The 20,522-nt window shown below is 46.1% G+C and overlaps 1 protein-coding gene across 1 annotated transcript in view; it reads right to left on the bottom strand.

Moving 5' to 3' along the window:
• The window catches only part of CSRNP2 (cysteine and serine rich nuclear protein 2), a 54,196-nt gene extending 33,991 nt beyond the window's left edge, over positions 1 to 20,205 (bottom strand). The window contains exon 1 of the mRNA XM_063444783.1: positions 19,593 to 20,205. The gene's annotated coding sequence lies outside the window, so the exon portion shown is untranslated. The remainder of the gene's footprint in view (positions 1 to 19,592) is intronic.
• Positions 20,206 to 20,522: the final 317 nt, after the last annotated feature.

The raw sequence follows: 20,522 nt of genomic DNA on the forward strand, positions 1-20,522 counted from the left end.
GGGCCGGGGGGGGGAGGACAGTAGGTCCCCCCCCCCCCTATTACTATTATGGCCCCCACCCGCCGCCCAGGGGTGGGGGCCGGGGGGTGGAGGACAGTAGGTCCCCCCCCCCTTATTACTATTATGGCCCCCACCCGCCGCCCAGGGGTGGGGGCCGGGGGGGGAGGACAGTAGGTCCCCCCCCCCTTTATTACTATTATGGCCCCCACCCGCCGGCCAGGGGTGGGGGCCGGGGGGGAGGACAGTAGCCCCCCCCCCCCACTTATTACTATTATGGCCCCCACCCGCCGCCCAGGGGTGGGGGCCGGGGGGGAGGACAGTAGGTCCCCCCCCCCTCATTATCTTTATGGCCCCCACCCACCGCTCAGGGGTGGGGGCCGGGGGGGGGGGGGACAATAGGTCTCCCTCCCTTATTTTACTTTACGGCCCCCACCCGTCATTTAGGGGTGGGGGGCAATATTTTTTTTATTTTTTTTCTACAGTGAGCAGCCACAGGCTGCTCACTGCTTACTAGACATGCCCCTACTCGCGGTATAGCGAGTAGGGGCATATTATTTACAAATACCAAGTCATTTTTACTTGGTGTTAGTAAATTTGGCTGAAAGACCAATTTAGGTCTTTCAGCCTTTTAGTAGATAGCTCCCTGATACCGTGGGAATTAGGGAGTTATCTACTAAGCGGCTGCAAGATGCAGCCACAGCAATGAATAGGATCGGAGTTTCATTCATTTGAATGAAATTCCGATCCGAACAAAGTACCGAATTGCATCCTAACACCAATGGAGAAACGGTACTCATTCTGTTAGGATGCAATTCGGCAGTTTTGCCGGCGTTCTGTCTAAGTGACAGGACTTTCGGCAATACTGACAGGAAGTATTGTGGGAACTGGGAGGAAAGCTAGGGATCATGGGAAAATTGCTCTGACCAGCGGAAATGAAGCACACTTTGCTCCTCCGCTGGTCAGAGCTGGTCAAGCGGAGGAATCCCATAAGACAAAGAGTCCCTACTTTGTCTTATGGTTTTAAAGAAAACTAAAGAAGACAGGAAGAAAAGAATAACAGATCCTGAGAGAGGGGGAGAAGAGGAAGAGATTGAGGAAAGGTAAGTTCGGCATGACAGTGCCGCTTTAACTGTTCTACACTCACTTAGGATGTCAATACAATTGAGGGACGCCTCCACCAGTCCTGTAATGTGAATATATTACACTGTAAATACACTACTTTCTGCACTTATGTTTATGTATATATTTATGTTTTGTAAATGTTTGCTCGCAAGACTTTACCTTTAAGTAGGTACCACGCGACTCAAATAACATTATCAGAACCGTATATTGGGGCTGTACGAACTTGTGGTTTCCAGACCAATTGGCACCATGAGTACACCTGGCACTATTGATGCCCATGTCTTTGATGACAGTGGGTACACTATAGATCAGTGATGGCGAACCTTTTTGAGCCCGAGTGCCCAAATCGCAATACATGCCAACTTTTTTTTCCTTAAAGTGCCAACACGGCAATTGCGTGTGTGTGTGGGGGGGTGCGTGTGTGTGTATGAGGGGTGCTGTGTGTGTGTGTGGGGGGTGCTGTGTGTGTGTGTGTGGGGGGGTGCTGTGTGTGTGGGGGGTGCTGTGTGTGTGTGGGGGGGTGCTGTGTGTGTGTGGGGGGGTGCTGTGTGTGTGGGGGGGTGCTGTGTGTGTGTGGGGGGGTGCTGTGTGTGTGTGGGGGGGTGCTGTGTGTGTGTGGGGGGGTGCTGTGTGTGTGGGGGGGGGTGCTGTGTGTGTGGGGGGGGGAGTGCTGGGTGTGTGGGGGGGGGAGTGCTGGGTGTTTGGGGGGGAGTGCTGGGTGTTTGGGGGGGAGTGCTGGGTGTTTGGGGGGGAGTGCTGGGTGTTTGGGGGGGAGTGCTGGGTGTTTGGGGGGGAGTGCTGGGTGTTTGGGGGGGAGTGCTGGGTGTTTGGGGGGGAGTGCTGGGTGTTTGGGGGGGAGTGCTGGGTGTTTGGGGGGGAGTGCTGGGTGTTTGGGGGGGAGTGCTGGGTGTTTGGGGGGGAGTGCTGGGTGTTTGGGGGGGAGTGCTGGGTGTTTGGGGGGGGAGTGCTGGGTGTGTGTTTGGGGGGGAGTGCTGGGTGTGTGTTTGGGGGGGAGTGCTGGGTGTGTGTTTGGGGGGGAGTGCTGGGTGTTTGGGGGGGAGTGCTGGGTGTGTGTTTGGGGGGGAGTGCTGGGTGTTTGGGGGGGAGTGCTGGGTGTGTGTTTGGGGGGGAGTGCTGGGTGTGTGTTTGGGGGGGAGTGCTGGGTGTGTGTTTGGGGGGGAGTGCTGGGTGTGTGTTTGGGGGGTGCTGTGTGTGTGTTTGGGGGGTGCTGTGTGTGTGTTTGGGGGGGGGTGCTGTGTGTGTGTTTGGGGGGGGTGCTGTGTGTGTGGGACGGGTGCTGTGTGTGAGAGGGGTGCTGTATGTGTGTGAGAGGGGTGCTGTGCTGTGGGGGGTAAGGGGTACTGTGTGGGGGGGGTAGGGGTACTGTGTGTGGGGGAGTAGGGGTACTGTGTGTGGGGGAGTAGGGGTACTGTGTGTGGGGGAGTAGGAGTACTGTGTGTGGGGGAGTAGGAGTACTGTGTGTGGGGGAGTAGGAGTACTGTGTGTGGGGGAGTAGGGGTACTGCTGGGGGGGTAGGGTGCTGTGGTGGGTAGGGGTGGTGCTGGGGGGGTAGGGTGCTGCTGGGGGGGGTGGGGGGGTGCTGGGGGGGGTAGGGGTGGTGCTGGGGGGGGTAGGGGTGGTGCTGGGGGGTAGGGTGGTGCTGTGGGGGGTAGGGGTGGTGCTGTGGGGGGTAGGGGTGGTGCTGTGGGGGGTAGGGGTGGTGCTGTGGTGGGTAGGGTGCTGGGGGTAGGGTGCTGCTGTGGGGGGTAGGGGTGGTGCTGGGGGGGTAGGGTGGTGCTGTGGGGGGTAGGGTGGTGCTGTGGGGGGTAGGGTGGTGCTGTGGGGGGTAGGGGTGGTGCTGTGGGGGGTAGGGTGCTGCTGTGGGGGGTAGGGGTGGTGCTGGGGGGGGTAGGGGTGGTGCTGGGGGGGTAGGGGTGGTGCTGGGGGGGTAGGGGTGGTGCTGGGGGGGTAGGGGTGGTGCTGTGGTGGGTAGGGTGCTGGGGGGGTAGGGTGCTGCTGGGAGGGTGGGTAGGGTGCTGTGGTGGGTAGGGGTGGTGCTGTGGGGGGTAGGGGTGGTGCTGTGGGGGGTAGGGGTGGTGCTGTGGTGGGTAGGGGTGGTGCTGGGGGGGTAGGGTGCTGCTGGGGGGTGGGGTGGTGCTGTAGGGGTGGTGCTGTGGTGGGTTGGGTGCTGTGGTGGGTAGGGGTGGTGCTGTGGTGGGTAGGGGTGGTGTGGTGCTGTGGGGGGTAGGGGTGGTGCTGTGGTGGGTAGGGTGCTGTGGTGGGTAGGGTGCTGCAGGGGGGTAAGGGTACTTCTGGGGGGGTAGGGGTGGTGCTGTGGTGGGTAGGGGTGGTGCTGGGGGGGGGTAAGGGTACTTCTGGGGGGGTAGGGGTGGTGTGTTAGTATCCCACCCCCCTCCTTCTTACCTTCAATGAAGTGGGGGGGGGGAACACAGCGATCCCTGGTGGTCCGGTGGTGGTAAGTACTGCAGGGGGAGGGATCTGTGTAGCAGCTCCCCCTGTCCTCCCGCGCGATGCTGTGTGGAGCGTTGCCATGGTAACGCTCGGCAACGCTCCACACAGCATCGCGCGGGAGGACAGGGGGAGCTGCTACACAGATCCCTCCCCCTGCCTCCCGACCCGGAAGCAGAATAGGCGCCTGCCGTTTCGGGCAGGCAGGCGCCTATTCTGCAGTGATGGCGGACCTGTGGCCGCGTGCCCACAGAGAGGGCTCGGCGTGCCACCTGTGGCACGCGTGCCACCTGTGGCACGCGTGCCATAGGTTCGCCATCACTGCTATAGATTAATCTCAGGCCACTTGGTGCCAGTTGTGTGAATTTGTCCCCCCTCTTTTCCTTTATTACCTCACATACGGGACGCATACCCTTACTGATTAACAGGCATTATCAGCATATCCATTAATATTGATGAATATGTCCCCTCATAATATTGGGGCTTTTGTCCTCTAATGGCATTGAACTAGGCATACTCATTCTAGGTATAGATGGTCCTGCCCTTGCGGTTATATAAGGACCAATCAATATACCTATTTATACTGATGTTTTATGTCCCCCTATGAGATTGGGGCAATATACAGTTAAATATGGGGTTCTCTCCTCTTCTCTATTACCATTAGTAAGGACAAAATCCTGCTCCTTCGATATGCAGGATTTCATACTCATCACTCTGGCTTACACTGCAAAGGACCCTTTAATATTGATGTTTACATCCCCGCACAACATAGGGATATTTTTCATTTAGAACGGGTCCCTGCCTGGAATCCTGTGGGACCGAGCCCGTTTTCGCCTCTCTAAGGGGGGCGGACACCTTCTTCGCAATAGTGGGCGGGTATACTTCCCCACCCATGCTGGCGATTGGCCGGGGGCGTGTTTAGAGACACGCTCGTATCATCTAGGACACTGCCTCCCGGTCCGCGTCATATGACGCGACCACGGGGCGGAGTGTCGGATGACGTCCATACGTTCTCCCCACCCAGGATACTATTTCCGGGTCCGCGTCACGTGACGCGACCCGTAGGGAGGAGCTTAGGATGACGCACATACTCACGTGACCGCACACAGCCGGCACCAACCAAGCTGATATGTGAAGGTATTTAAACAGGTTCAGGGGACACCACAAGCTCACTGCTCCTGACGACGGCGTGCTGTAACGCCGAAACGCGCGTCGAGCTAGCCTCTTTAACTTATTTTATAATTTTGCACTTTATAGGTAGCACTAATAATGATTTTTGTTTAATTTAATTTAACTTAAGTTATTGAGATAGGCAGGGACTGGGTAGGGACTTGGAACTTGGTAGGCACAAGTGGGTTATCCACTGTGCTGAGGTATTCAGGGACAGCCTTCTCACTATAGGAATCCTTGCTTTGGACTCAGTACTAGTGGGGGTTGAGTAGGGTTTTTTTCCTTACAGGGCTGACTCCTTTTTAGCCCTATTTCTTCAAGTCTACTTTACTACTCTGTTTTGAGTTACTGTGAGTCTCTCAAGCCGGATGGGGGATTTTTTGTAATAGGATAAAGATCAGCTTGTCTCCTTGCATAGCGAGCAGCTGTCTTAGTATTATCCCCCCAGGCTTGGTCCAGTATCACTCCCCTGCCTATCTATTTTATTTATTTTGTGTTTTCCTTTAGGATCCCCCCCATTACTCTCCATTTGGGCTTAGTTTTTGGCCCTTCCTCTTTCCTCTATTCTACTATTATCTAAGGGTTATTCCCTATGTTGGGAGAGTAATTTTGAAGGCCTTTGGCACTGATTCATTGGCCACTTTATCTGACCTCTGAATCGGCGCCATTATTACTTTATTTATTCTGTACACAAGTCTAATTCTCTAGCTTTTTTTTTAATCCTTGTGGAACCACCACAAAATAATTAAATAAAAGCAACAACCTGAATTGTATTGTAATTTAGTGATATTTAGAACCTTTTATTAAAAGCAGAATGGGGGGTACAGGATTAAGTTTAAAAAATAAATTTTAAAAAATGCCCAAGTATACAGATTTAAAATTACAACAGTTGAATAAAGCGGTGTACTGATGAACACCTATTTTTTAATAAGGGTATAAAACAAGTTTGGGGCTATACCACTCAACCAGCCTTTAGCGCTATAAATAAGCAGTGCATCATGGGAGCCGATTTAGCTAAAAAATAAAATAAAAAGTTTATGCTTCAGAAAGATTTTGTAAAACAAAGTTATCACTAAAAGCAACTGCAAAGGGATATAAAAAAACAAAAAAAAACATACACTAGAATAATGGTTGCACGAGAACACCCAACAATAACATGTTAAGGAATAACCCTGTGCAGAGCAGTCAGAGATCCAATTACACTTGTGACCGAATAACATCCTGTACTTCTATCCTTGCACAGCCACCCTGAAACAAACACTACATTTCCGCTCTGCTATTCCTCAGTCACTTCCAATGCGGAATGTGAGATTAACATTCATGAAAAAGAAAAAAAGAGATCCAAATTTTCCTCGCCTCATAAGGTCATATTGTATTGTATCAACTACAAGATAAAACAATCTCAGGTCATCATACAAAAATGACTGATAGTAGTGAATAGAATGTATTTAACCAACAGGCTTTGCAATATCATAATTCAGAGCATCAGTTAAAGGGAAGGTGTCACCAATTACCTGACCCTCCTTGCCCCTGCCGCAATCTCCTTGCAGAGGTAGGTGTTACACTTCTGGAACACTCAGCACGGGACCGCTTGCGCTTCTCCTCGGCTCATTGTTTTGCCCAATTTGTGGACACTTCCTCATCCTATAAAGTATGGAAAACTACTAGTTCAGGACTTGGGACTACTTTGTCATAAGGAAAGGCCCAAGGTTGCTAAAAGATGGTACTCTGTCAATTCCCACACCTGTTGCTAGCGATAACTGTGGGACACATACATCTCACAGAGCGTGGGAACGACGAACAGCAGCCCTGTAAACTTTGCAGGACCTGCTAGTGGTTGTTCGGGTGACAGCTACTATAGGTGGACTTAAGCAGCCATGTAAACACTGCCTTTTCTCAGTGAGCACTTCTGGTCAGACCGGGGAGAGGTTACCCCGGTCCATGGCTCGGCCACACTAAATTATGTGACCGACAGGAGGAGAGCGCTATGCTTCTGGTCAAACTGATTCTGCGCTCCCAAGCCGGTGAGCCCTAATGCCTTATGGTAGCACTGGCCTGAGACCTCACGGGCCACACAAAATAATTTGGTGGGCCGTAAACAGCTTTGCGATACACATGTTGTGCAGGACTGCTTTAATTACAGAGTCTCTCCATTTAATTTCAGCAAAGTGGAAATTGTTTAGAACACACACACTCAGAAGCCAATTATATAAAAAAGAAAGTATATGCAACATGCTATAGAGAATACCTAATACAAATATTATAAACCAAATGTAGATTCTATATGTGGGCAAAGGACTGGAGCATCTTGAGAAGCATCCTGGTGGACTCTGAGGTTGCACAGTACAGAGTGAGGCCCCTGGGATCTGAAATGAAATGATGCATCCTCCCTGCCCACAGTGATCAGCAGGGACAGCAAGCAGGAGAAGGAGAGCTCCCACTTCAAACATACAGTATAAGCTGGGAAATTCTTATTGTTACTGTAAAAGTGTTTATAGACTGAACAGCAGCATGCCACGCAGTGATATATCTATGCTCCTCATTACATTAGAATGCATTGCCAATGTCAACAATAGTATTGCATCACTTCTAAACTGCATGTATATGAAGAAGAAAAAAACTGAATGATGTAATCACTGAAACAAAACAGATGTGTGTGATATTTCTGTGGAAATTCACAAGAAAGACATTTATTAAGGGTTTTATTTAAAAGGAACGGTTGCTGGGACTCTAGTACAGATGCCGCCCATTAAATTTTCTTATTGCGCATGCAGTCGGCAGTCCCGCCTTTAGTGTGATGTGAGGTGGAGGCAGTGTTATGTTCTAAACAATGTTCTCCTGGGAAACCTTGGGTCCAGGCATTTATGTGGATGTTACTTTGATACCTACCATCTACCTATAGATTGTTGCAGACCATGTACACTCCAAGGCAATGCTGTTAGCCGAAGTTGAGGGCCTCTTTCAGCGTATAATGCACCCTGCCACACTGCAACAATTGTCATGTTCCTCAAACCATCCCTGAACAAAGTTCAAGATGTTTCATTGGTCTCCAAATTCCCCTGATCTCAATACAATTGGCCATCTGCGGGATGAGCTGGAACAACAAATCTGAGGCATGGAGGCTCCATCTTGCAAGACTTATGGTTTCTGGCACCAGATCCTATAGGACATGTTTAGAGGTCTCTAGGAGTCCATGTCCATGCATCAAATCAGTTTTGGTAGTACGAGGGGAACTCACACAATATTAGGCAGGTTGTTTTAAAGTTGTGGCTGATGAGTGTATACTGCTTATTCGGCAAACTTCTTACATTCAATGTTTATGCTGTGCACACACTGCTTATACAGAAGGCAATGCTTATATTGTGCACACTGCTTTCACTCTTATACTGTACACAGGCGTAAATTTACATAACTGTTTAAGCTAAGCATACATATCTATTCGATTTACTAGGATTAAGTTTATGCGCAAAATACTTGCTAGATATGAAAAGGTTGTTTGGAAACACCCCAGGGGCTCCCAGGTAGCTTTCTGCACGAGTCCGTCAATCTCGGTATAGAGATGGGTGTACAAGAAGGATTGCCATGGTATTAGATTGCTTTGGGGATTGGTAACAGTGTTAGGCAGTAAGGTTGAAGCCTGGTCCCCTTTAACCTATGCCTGTGGTAGCTAGGACATAGTCACCCCAGAGTCTGCAGATCTGAAAGGTTCGGCGCTGGACTGCTGTCAGCCTGACTGCAAAGAGCCTCTCCGGTTCCCTGTGTGAGTTCACGACCATTTCCCTCCTCCTGGAGGTCCAGATGCTTGTCACCGGATGAGGCCTGTGTGCCTGCCGCCGCAAGTTTTGCAGTCTCCGCCATTTGCGGCGCGTCTTACGGGTTTTGTGGACCACACGTCGGGCTTGCTGGCTTCTTGGTGTTGTCTTCGGCGGGTAGGTGTTTTGGACTCGTGTGCCAGCTTTCAGCTGTCTGTTCTGCAGCTTCCTCCAGAACGCCTCAAAGAGGCTGTCCAGCCTAAATAATATGTTCTGTGGGTCAGTGGAGCACGCGGCGACCGCCATTTTGGGAGTGCTGCTTAAGGTGCCGCCTGCTCTTAGACCAGTCGGGAAGTCCCCAGGGTGTGGGCCGGGATGACCCTCGCCGGCCCGGGGGGGGGTTTGCAGGGCGCTTGTACTGTGTGCATGGTAGCCGGCTCCCGCCGGGTAGGAAGATCGGCCGCCTCTCCCATCTCCGGCGTACACCAGGCCATACTTATGGATCTGCGTCCGGAGGGCTTCATGTGGCTGCTGACAGCGACCCCGAGCCGGACAGTCGGTGCTGGGTGCCTGAGCCGCTCGATTTGCCTCGGAATAATAGCTGATACTGCCGATATTTAGGGTGAATTGAGTATTGCTCGAGGAGCTAGCTGAAAATGCGTCCGGGCGCCATTACAGTCTGGCCCCGCCCCCCAAAAAGATATTTTGATATTAAATTATACCCATCTTGACAGGTTCGCATTAACAAATTAGTCTCCCTAAAAGGTAGCCTAATTTTATATCCTAAAGGAACACTCCCACTACCATCAACACTATAGTGTTATTAATGTGCCAGGAATGTAATGGCACCATCCCAGGGTAAGTGGTCAAACAGGTTTTGATCGTGTTGGTCTTTTCCTTGTGTTAAAGGCAACAGTGGTTTTTAGACCTACTGGAACGCTTGCGCAAGGTTGCCTAATTGCATCATATGTTCCAAAACCTACTGCAAGGTGGTCTACACATGCATCCTGTAAACTCTGTAGATTCGTAGGCAACTAAAAACCTGTTATGGGACTCCTACACTCCTGGGACCACGACCAAGAGGCTACTTTACTGCCTGATCCACAAGAAGGACAAAAAAAAAACCAAAAAAACATACCACCTCACGCTATACACCTTTTCTCCTGAAAGGTTTAAGACTAAGTTGGATGCCACTTCCATTTTTTATTTTCTTTAACAACACCTGCCTTTGCGTGGCTGATTCTCCTGCGTTATCTGAAAATAATTTTAAATTAATGTTATGGCAAATGGGAGGGGAGCACAAATCTAACCATGGACAGGAGCACTATAGTACTAGGAATACAGTCTTTTAAATCCACAGTTTCCAGTGGAATTTCATCACCAACCATTTCAAAATTGGACTTCAATCCTATAATAAAGATGTTAAGAATGAAAAATAGAAAAGAGCCCATTTGATTGACAGCACTGATGTAGGAATGTACCTCACAGGATGCAAAACGGAAAGAAAAAAGTCATGGGTAGTTGACCTTGGGTGATACAACTTTCCCTGGGTAAGTGGGAGATCCTGGCTTTAGAGAAGATAATCAGAATTCTATTTATTGTGAAATTTGAATGAATGCCTCACTAAGTCACATATATTGTGCCCAAATAATAGTATCAGGGAGTAAGAATCCAGAACCACACATTTCAGATTGTTTTCTCTGTGGCTATTTCAGTTGTGGTGGGAATAATACAGAAATAAGCTCACATTGTTTTTAACCCTTTCAGCCACTGAAGCAAGTCACATGCACACCTGAATGGCCTTGTTCGTGACCTTTAAAAAGGTGAAGCTGGAATGTGCTTTTGCAAGTCACCTTACCACAATAAGCTGTATATCAATCATTTGGCTCAAGCACCCCTCTCATGCATCCTGTGTGAGCTCGGAATGTTTGATGTGGATTGGCATATCACAGAGCTCTCCAACAAGACAGAAAAAAAAAAAAAAATGAAGATCCAAAATGAAGAAAATGCATTCAGAAAATTAGTTGGTAAAAATAAAAACAATTTTAAATGTATCCAGATGACTACATATAGATAAGCCACGGTCACTTTAACACTTTAGAGACGTCCTGCTTCTTGGATACACCTGTATATAAGTGTCCCTCCATGACCCTTTAATATTATGAAGTGTATGCTAACCACGATTCCAAGACATGGACAAAGTTCCACTGAAGTGCCTCTCAAAAGGTCAGGTCTAGGGCTGACCGGAAACCTGTGAGGTCATTCTTTGTTCATACAATATGTATGGCAGTCAGTAAAGTGAAATGTAATGGTTAAGTAGCCATTAACAATTTACATACTGAGTGCCCATCAAAAGGTATTCCCACCACAACTGAAATAGCCACAGAGAAAACAATCTGAAATGTGTGGTTCTGGATTCTTACTCCCTGATACTATTATTTGGGCACAATATATGTGACTTAGTGAGGCATTCATTCAAATTTCACAATAAATAGAATTCTGATTATCTTCTCTAAAGCCAGGATCTCCCACTTACCCAGGGAAAGTTGTATCACCCAAGGTCAACTACCCATGCCTTAGTTATGCCTTTTCTGAACTGGATTAAGAGGTCCTTATCACTGTCAAATGTGGCAGTGCCCGGCTAAACCCACCACCAGCCGTCAATCAGATGACATTTACATGGATCCACATTATTCATTCATCAGAGATGGGGCATGCTACATGAAGCGCCCCAGTTTAACATTCAGCCATGAGACAGAATCGCGGTAGCAATTTTGTTGCTTATGTTTTTCCATTTAATGAAATCTAAAAATTGTTAAAAATGGATCTGTCACCCCAAAAGAACACTTGTAGAAGATTGTGTTGAATTTACACTGAAATTAAAAAGCAGTCAAAACATGCAGAGGGACGTTTTTGTTTTATGCTAAATCCCTAGCCGTCACGTTTCTTTACTTCCCCGGGGCGTTGCCATCAACAGCTGTGGGAAGAAGACATTTTCTCGCTCATCATCATCAATACAGGGTTTTACTATCACGCAATAGGGTATGGACATGGGCTCCTGGTGGATGAAGTGGCACACAGAAGGTGACAGAGCCACTTCATTAAGGACATTAAAAAACTTGTTGAACCATGGATACATTTGATTTGCATGTAAAACGATCAAGGACACCCCCTTTTTTTTTTTTTTTGCAAAATCTGAACCTCTTCAGTAGGATGGGTTTGCCTTATTTTGGTTCAATGGATGCATTAGGGGTGTATGAAACCTGAACTAGATTGACTCAAATGTTTGTTTCTACCTGCACAATTACCACACATTATGAGCATATGGATTAAATGATCAGGAAATTAATAAGCTTGGGACAGTGTCATCCTGAAATAAAATATAAACATCACATAGTTTTACAAGGGTTTTACATCTTCTGCCTAAATTCAAAACTCCATTATTTCAAACCACAGATTTCAAGATATGGTCTCATTGGTAATACATACTAATCTCAGGTGTTAAACAGGGCTATTGTATTGAAATGTGGTGTCTTGCTAGGTTGGGCTCAACAAGGTCAGAATGTGAACCCATTTGTTCCTATAACAAGAACATCACCTCCACTTTCTGATTGCAGCTACAAAGCCACAATAATCACCACTTTTGGAAATATCTCACCTATTTTTGGAATGGGTAAGTCAAGTCAATATCAAGAGCACAGATGGTCTGACTGACCGGAAGGTTTATCAAGATAACATGAATATGGACTCCAACACTTTGCCTTCCTTGTAGATACAGCCATTTTCTCCTTTCCATACACATTTTTTTGAGAAGAGGTCTTCATAAGTTTGATACAGATGCCTTTTTCTACGTTGCATAGATTTAAAAAGGCACTGTATGCCCCCACACCACTTCAGCTCTTTAAAGTGGTCTGGGTGCAATGTCCCATGAACCCTGAGCATGCAATTATTGCAGTGTCCCATTAGTTCCTCCCACCTGCCCAGCTCTGCCTGTGTCCCTTTAGTCCCCCCAGCTCTCCCCGTGTCCCTTTAGTCCCCCCAGCTCTCCCCGTGTCCCTTTAGTCCCCCCAGCTCTCCCCGTGTCCCTTTAATCCCCCCAGCTCTCCCCGTGTCCCTTTAATCCCCCTTCTTCCCACCTCTCTGTGTCCCTTTAGTCCCCTCTCCCCCATGTCCCTTTAGTCCCTCCTTCCCCCAGCTCTGCCTGTGTCCCTTTAATCCCCCCCAGCGCTCCCTGTGTCCCTTTAATCCCCCCAGCGCTCCCTGTGTCCCTTTAATCCCCCCCAGCGCTCCCTGTGTCCCTTTAATCCCCCCCAGCGCTCCCTGTGTCCCTTTAATCCCCCCAGCTCTCCCTGTGTCCCTTTAATCCCCCCACTCTGCCTGTGTCCCTTTAGTCCCCCCACTCTGCCTGTGTCCCTTTAGTCCCCCCAACTCTGCCTGTGTCCCTTTAGTCCCCCCAACTCTGCCTGTGTCCCTTTAGTCCCCCCAACTCTGCCTGTGTCCCTTTAGTCCCCCAAGCTCTGCCTGTGTCCCTTTAGTCCCCCAAGCTCTGCCTGTGTCCCTTTAGTCCCCCAAGCTCTGCCTGTGTCCCTTTAATCCCCCCCAGCTCTCCTCGTGTCCCTTTAATCCCCCTTCTTCCCACCTCTCCGTGTCCCTTTAGTCCCCTCTCCCCCATGTCCCTTTAGTCCCCCCCTCCCTCAAGCTCTCCCTGTGTCCCTTTGGTTCCCCCCCCCCAAGCTCTCCCTGTAACTTGCTTTAGCGTGGTCGAGTAGGCAGGACATGGTGGAGGAGCTCCTGCTCACTGTACCCGGTCTGACAGGAAGCAGTCATGTGCTCTGTGTGAGCACTTCCTGTCAGACCGGGTAGGGGAACAGGAGCTCCTCTACCGCGGTCTGTCTCCTCGGCCACGCTACATTCTGTGACTGGCAGGAGGGGAGCACATCCCCTCCTACCGGTCACCCTGTGAATGTGCCGTGAAGCCCGCTAGTATGCAGGCTCACCAGGAAATTTCCCGGTATCCAGTCCGGCCCTGATTTCGATTCTAGAGCATGATAGGTTAAGAGAGCTAGGTTATATTTCAAGTTACAGGGTGGTAGAATAAAAACGCTGTTTTGGCACATTTGACAAAGTTCCAATAAGGCACTAACAGGATTACGTCACACAAATATAAGAGATTCATAAAAAATAAATAAAAAATAGAACTTTGAAGGATTGATAAGAGAATTATAAACTAAAACTGCCGTTTTTATTTTCTGAATCAAGTTATTTTGGGCTTAAAATATGCAATTCCTTACAAAAGTCAAAACTTCACAGTTTAGTGCATAACGCCAAAGGCCAGTTACGAGAGAGACGCTGAGATGTGGTCTCTCAGCAAGAACTGCTGTTTCTGTTAAAACCATTGTAGATGTAATTCTAATGCATGCTTTCCCAAACCCCAGAATTGTAAAATCCTTTTTAACAACTGGGCGCTGCAAAACTTTAACAATTTTTATTCCACAACTATTAGAGCAAATAGTTCACAAATATGTAATAATATCTACACTCTTGTATGTGCACAATAGAGCAATTTTAGGCAGCTACTGGAGATTTCATATTCACAAAAAAATGGAGATCCCACACATGCAAACACAGCTCAACAATACTACCTTTATTTTATTATAAAGAAAGAAGTGCTACAGTCACACATTCTAATGCAACCTTTTTTGGATAGGTGGCAATTAAACAGTTATTTGAAGCCATCCCAAGGCAAGAGTCCCTCTGTGACCTGTGTGTTGTGCAATGGTCAGAGCCTCTCTGTGAAGCTTGAACTCCTAACTAAAGTCTTAAGATTCCATTCTGGCTCCGAGCTGCCAAGAATTGCACACCTCTAGCCCTACTTGAATAGCCAGACAGAGAAATGGCATCTTTGAATAGAGCAAGGTTAAAGGAACACTATAGTCACCTAAATTACTTTAGCTAAATAAAGCAGTTTTAGTGTATAGATCATTCCCCTGCAATTTCACTGCTCAATTCACTGTCATTTAGGAGTTAAATCGCTTTGTTTCTGTTTATGCAGCCCTAGCCACACCTCCCTTGGCTATGATTGACAGAGCCTGCATGAACAAAAAAAACTGGTTTCACTTTCAAACATGTAATTTACCTTAAATAATTGTATCTCAATCTCTAAATTGAACTTTAATCACATACAGGGGGCTCTTGCAGGGTCTAGCAAGCTATTAACATAGCAGGGGACAAGAACATCTTAATTAAACAGAACTTGCAATAAAGAAAGCCTAAATAGGGCTCTCTTTACAGGAAGTGTTTATGGAAGGCTGTGCAAGTCACATGCAGGGAGGTGTAACTAGGGTTCATAAACAAAGGGATTTAACTCCTAAATGGCAGAGGATTGAGCCGTGAGGCTGCAGGGGCATGTTCTATACACTAAAACTGCTTCATTAAGCTAAAGTTGTTCAGATGACTATAGTGTCCCTTTAAGTTATTAGACAGAACTATAACTTATCCCACTGTTGGAACTGGATGTGGAGGAACAGGTGGTCATACAGACCTGTGCATGACTGTGGCTCCCCGGACTACCTCCCTGATCTGTACAAAAAGTATGCCAACATGCATGGTGGCAGGCTGTCTCTGCCGCAATTTGTTGTACCTGGAACCGATCTGGGGTCAGAATAATCTCATGATATTTACAAACCTGTACATTTTCTCACTTTGGGGCCAGCACAATTCTATAGGAAATATGCAGATTAAAATGTGACAATCTTGTTGTGTATCACAATGACGGTTTTCTCCAAGAGCCATAACCACTACAGCATGCTGTACTGGCTATGGTACCAGGAATGCCCTGATGTCTTTAATGCAAGTAGTGAAACAATTTGAAAACTCACCTAGGGTGCACAAAAGGCCACTCACTGCCCCTTAGGTTTCTGGTCATAAGAGCTGAAAGCTCTCGCTACGAGCTCTCTCAAGCTAAGCTTATTGGTCAAGAGCGTCAACTGTTCACTCTTAGCCGATGAGTATCCTGCCCAGGCTTATATCAGGCAGAGCTTCTGGCTCGAGAAGGGTGCCACTCCTGGTACCATACCCCTTACAGCATACTGTAATGGTTAAGGGACTAGAGTGGTTCTTTAATTATACCTCTAATTATTTTGCTAATACATAAATTAAGATGTACATAATATTAGGGATAAAGGTTTCAATATTATAAAGGTGTCCAGAAGGGGCAAAGTTGGATGGCACTTCTGTTGCAATTTTAACACCGGAAACTAAACACAAAACACTGAAATGTACATTTCATACAAAAATAAATATTTTAATATTTAATACAAAATGGTCACTGACAAATTACTGACCATAGTAGGAAAATGATGAGCATCTGGACATAAAAAGCATCAATGCCGAGCTGGACAAGTTTTCTAGAAATTGTATACCAGAAAAACATTTCATTAGCAACACACACCTTAAATCTTTCACGGGCACGGACACACACACAGTACCACTTACCCCACAACTAGTGGTACATGCAAGCATACACAACTTATACAGATACAGAGTTTATTTTAAACCCATTTCCTCCATCCTGCTGCTCATCTTAGTGGTGAGCTGGAGGAGACAGAGGCCTGGCCTAGTTTTCTTGTAATGAGCTTGAATTCTCTGCATATTCAAGTGGAAGAGACAGCTTTGTTCTCAACTCATGGCATCTTGATTCATTGCTCTATGAAGATGACGTAACATCATGAGTGCAAGAGAAACATGAAAGTCTACGTGCTCATTGGAAGACTACAGGGTCTAAAAGATCACAATCAAACATTCTAATTTCTGTATCGCCATGGATTTGTTGGTAACTCTGGCTAAATAATGTGTTACCATTTCCAACAGAATGCAAATTCCTCACTCAAACACTCACAGGTATCACTTCACTTTCCATCACCAAGAGGTGTATATATACACATATACACAGATAGATGAGCTTAGGGAGAACCAAAAGGAAAACATATCCATCACCAGGCTCCATGGGCAAGTCTTTGTTTTATATAAATTTTCTTACAAAGAACGGTTTTACAAGTCACAAACTTGTCTACATTAAAAGGAACACTCCAAGCACCATAATAGCTTGCTTTAATCATATTAGTGCCAGGAGAGCAATAGTCCCCTTGCTGTAAGGAATGAAACGGTTTTTGAATGGTTTGACATCTTACCTGGGGGGTCTGTCCGGCACTCTCTCATTCCCTTGACTGTCAATAACGGAGAGCCAGAAGTTCCAGAGCAGGAACTTCCATTAGCTCTCCCGAGCTAAGCCCTGCATAACGAGTTGTAGTGGTTATGGTGCTTTGAGTGTTCCTTTCAAATGGACACTCTTAATGTAATGGATTCGGTGCAATGACTGTCTCTACAATCTGGAAAAGGATAAACAATGTTTTTGACATAATTAAGGTTTACGTTTGTGGGAGAATACACCTCAAATGGCGTTAACAGAGGAGGCACAAGAGTCAAAAATAGGTATTCATGTTTAGCATCATCACGCCCATGATGGCGCTGAACGCTGACAATTCATCACAGAAAAGAACTTTGATAATGCCTTTCTCTGAGAACATCCAACTGATGGAGAGTAGCTGTTGCCGTTTACCCACCATAGATCCCCAAAGCCAAGACAAGGATAGTGCTGGCTAAAGGGTTTTATTGAATATTCTTTTAGATTTACAAAGAGGTGTAGGACCTTTAGTGTAAATGGGGAAAAAGGAAAAATGAGCGTTATAGAAATGTTTTATTTAGTTAGAATATTTGTGTGTACTTTCTCTAGATTGAGAACACAACTACAATAAACGCTCTTCAATTATCTGATGAATAAAGAAGCAAGAAACCAATGACAAACTGGAACAGTTATTTAAATAGCACCAACATGGTCAGCAGTGATGTACTGCAGGTAAATGACGCGCACCCGTTTCTTTAATAGACATGAGTTAAGCAAACAGGAAAGGAAGGTGATGAGGGTTAATGCACTATGCATTTGTTCACGCTGCTGTGGATAGGCCATAGCACTGCTAAGACTTTCACTAGCATAAAGGAGTGTTACACATTTACTTTACAATACAGTGCACGTATTCACAAGGTGACTCAAGTAAACCAGACAAGCACCAGATGTGATCAATATGTACCCAAATTTATTGATTAACCATGATTTGCAGCAAGTCATCCACACATGCAAAGATTCCCCTCCCCCATATCGTAGAGTTTGAAAAAATTGGCAGAAGTCCCAGAAAGACTTGAACAAATGCCAGGTTAGCAGGAATCCAGAGGCCATGATTCGCAAGAACACTGGTCACATATTCATGGCAGATAAAATTAAGTCACTTTTAAAAGAGGAAGGAAAAAAAAAAAAAAAATGTAACAAAAAAAAAAACCCCACTATTCATCAATTCATACTTTGACATTGGATGGGAGTGTTTACAATAGCCATTACAATGTACTTTGTAACCGTGGACCCAAACAGTAAGGTCTATGATGAGGCCTACAAGCTTTGAGCTCATACCATAGATCATCGTAAAAAAAAAAAAAAAAAACACCACCACAACTAAAATGTTGGCTTTAGATTAGCATCTTTGTTGCGGGTGGGCCTACAGTTTGATATAGCACCCATGCAAAACATGCGGCTTTTACAAAGCAATTCAGCCAATATAAAAATGATATTGCAGAAGCCAGCAGCACTATGGCCAAGTCTATGGAATCTAGGATGCTGTGAAACTGCTTATTCATGGACTATACAAGCCTACTCAATGGGTTGAGTTACATTAAAAAATAAATATAGTTTTATTGTAGGCATAATTGTACAAAACTCCACCCTTTGAAAAAACGTTGAATTGGTGAATTCAGCAATTCATTTTAACAATGTGTGCACTCTGTTAAGAACACATAAAAACAACAATACTCTTCAAGACTATAGCAGCATAGGCAGAATACATTTTACTTCCTTTGTAAACATTTGTTGAATTACAAAAATAAAAAAAAAGTGTAAATAGCTGTAAGAACAGACAAAGAAGAATAAAAACCTAGACAATGTCAGAAAAAATGCTGTTTTTTTTGTAAGATTCAGAGTGTTTGGGTCCCAAATTTACAGACAATCTAGGGTTCCCAAAATTGTATGGCTGGCACTAGGATGTGTTTTATTGGTTCTACACGTGCGCTTTGAATATAGATATATATTATAAAACCGTTTTAAAATTTTGGTTAGACAGAGTAGAACGGTCAATATTAGCTTTATATACCTCCAAGAAATACACCAGATCCTCTTCCAAAATCCGTTTCCTGAGTCATTCTGACAATCCAGCCAGGTCACATCAACCCATAAATGATCTATGTACCAATCTAACTTGATAGACAATATATCATGAACCTCCATTAAAAGTGACATGGCTTTGACAGGCAACAATACAAAAGGTGGATGCTAAAGAACTTGTCTTTTCACAGCCTCAATACGGATTACATTCTTCACAAAAGGATGATGGCCTACGTGCCAGTTTCAAGTCATGTTGCAGCAGTTTTTGACTTTATATTGTCACAAAATACCAGAGATTTTACAAGTTCTGCCACTGATTCATACTGACATCACAATGCTTATTTCAGACGTTACTGTCAAGAAACACATACATGCACAACACATTGCTTGTCCTGCAGTTAACAGATTGGATGACAGGGGCTGGGGGGGAAAAAAAGTCACCCAACAAAGCATGTGATCTTTACTAAAAGAAGATTTAAAAAAAAAAAAAAAAAAAAGTTAAAAATGGATGCATTATCAAACTCCTTGTTACATGGCAGCATTAGAGAATTGACATTTCATATTCATAAAAGGGACAAAATGATTCACAGTTATAAACCACTCAAATACATATTCAAAGCTAAAACACTGTGTTCTAAAAGATTAAGAGGAATAAATAGGGGAATACTAAGAAGCCCAACATTCCACGCCCCCTCCTCCTCCCATCCATGGGCATTTAAACTCCCATCCTTCCTGGAAAGCCTGGCAGAATGGCTGGGCTTCTTCCTATCACCAACTATCCGTGCAAACTCAGCCACTCAATCCACAATACGTACTTTGGAGGGGCGACCTTTCTTCAACGCTGATTTAGGTTGATCCTCAATGATTTGGAAGATTGAGTTTTTTTTTTTGTTTGTTTTAAACAGGGCGAGTCCTGGATATTGTAAATAATATAATCTATAAAAAATATATATATTATATGTCTCCAGTTATTGCACTTCTGAAAAATTCAGGATCCGGTGAAATAAATAATTGGCTGGAGTATAGACAGAGCAAGTGGAATAAATAGAATAAATGACTGAGATTTCTAGATCTGCATGGCTGAATCATTTGGGCTTGGTGGGTGTTTAATCGAAAAGAACCAAGATCCGGGCCAAATAATAATTAAAAAATAAATAAATTATTAAGTGTACAGTCTGAGTAGTAAAGGGATTGCAGATCGCTTTAATTTCATTTCCTCATCGATGCCCTTCACCCACTGGTGCTAATAGCTTTAAGTCCCTCCATGTAGGCTCAGCCACCCTGTAACATGGAGCTGTGGGTGATGGGAGTTGGTGGTGTGAGGGGGGATGTAGTATGATTGCTCGGGGACACGGATGGCAAGGTGGAGATGGGATAAACCGGTCGGGGAATGCAGCCGAGTCCCTGCCCGATCCGCCCCGGCTCGGTACAACGGTAACAATGGGCTGCGAATGTTACAATGTAGGCACTTATAGGCGGCGTGACGTCAGGGGCGCCGCGCTGCACGCAGGGAAATGTAGTCCGCGGCGGCGCAGAGGCTACCGGGAGATGCTGCAGTATGTGGGCGGTTCCTGGCACCGGGTGCCTTGTACTGGGAGGGCGTCCATCTCCTACAATGAGAGCGGACGGGGATGGAAGAACACGGGTCTCTGCCGCCCTCTATCCCCTGTCTGTGCTGCTCCCAGAGCTTAGCTGGCGGAGGAGAGGGGAGAGGGGGTTGTATGGCTTTCCAGGCGAGAAGTCTC

This window comes from Pelobates fuscus, chromosome 1, assembly GCF_036172605.1.
Source record: "Pelobates fuscus isolate aPelFus1 chromosome 1, aPelFus1.pri, whole genome shotgun sequence".
Lineage (NCBI taxonomy): Eukaryota > Metazoa > Chordata > Amphibia > Anura > Pelobatidae > Pelobates > Pelobates fuscus.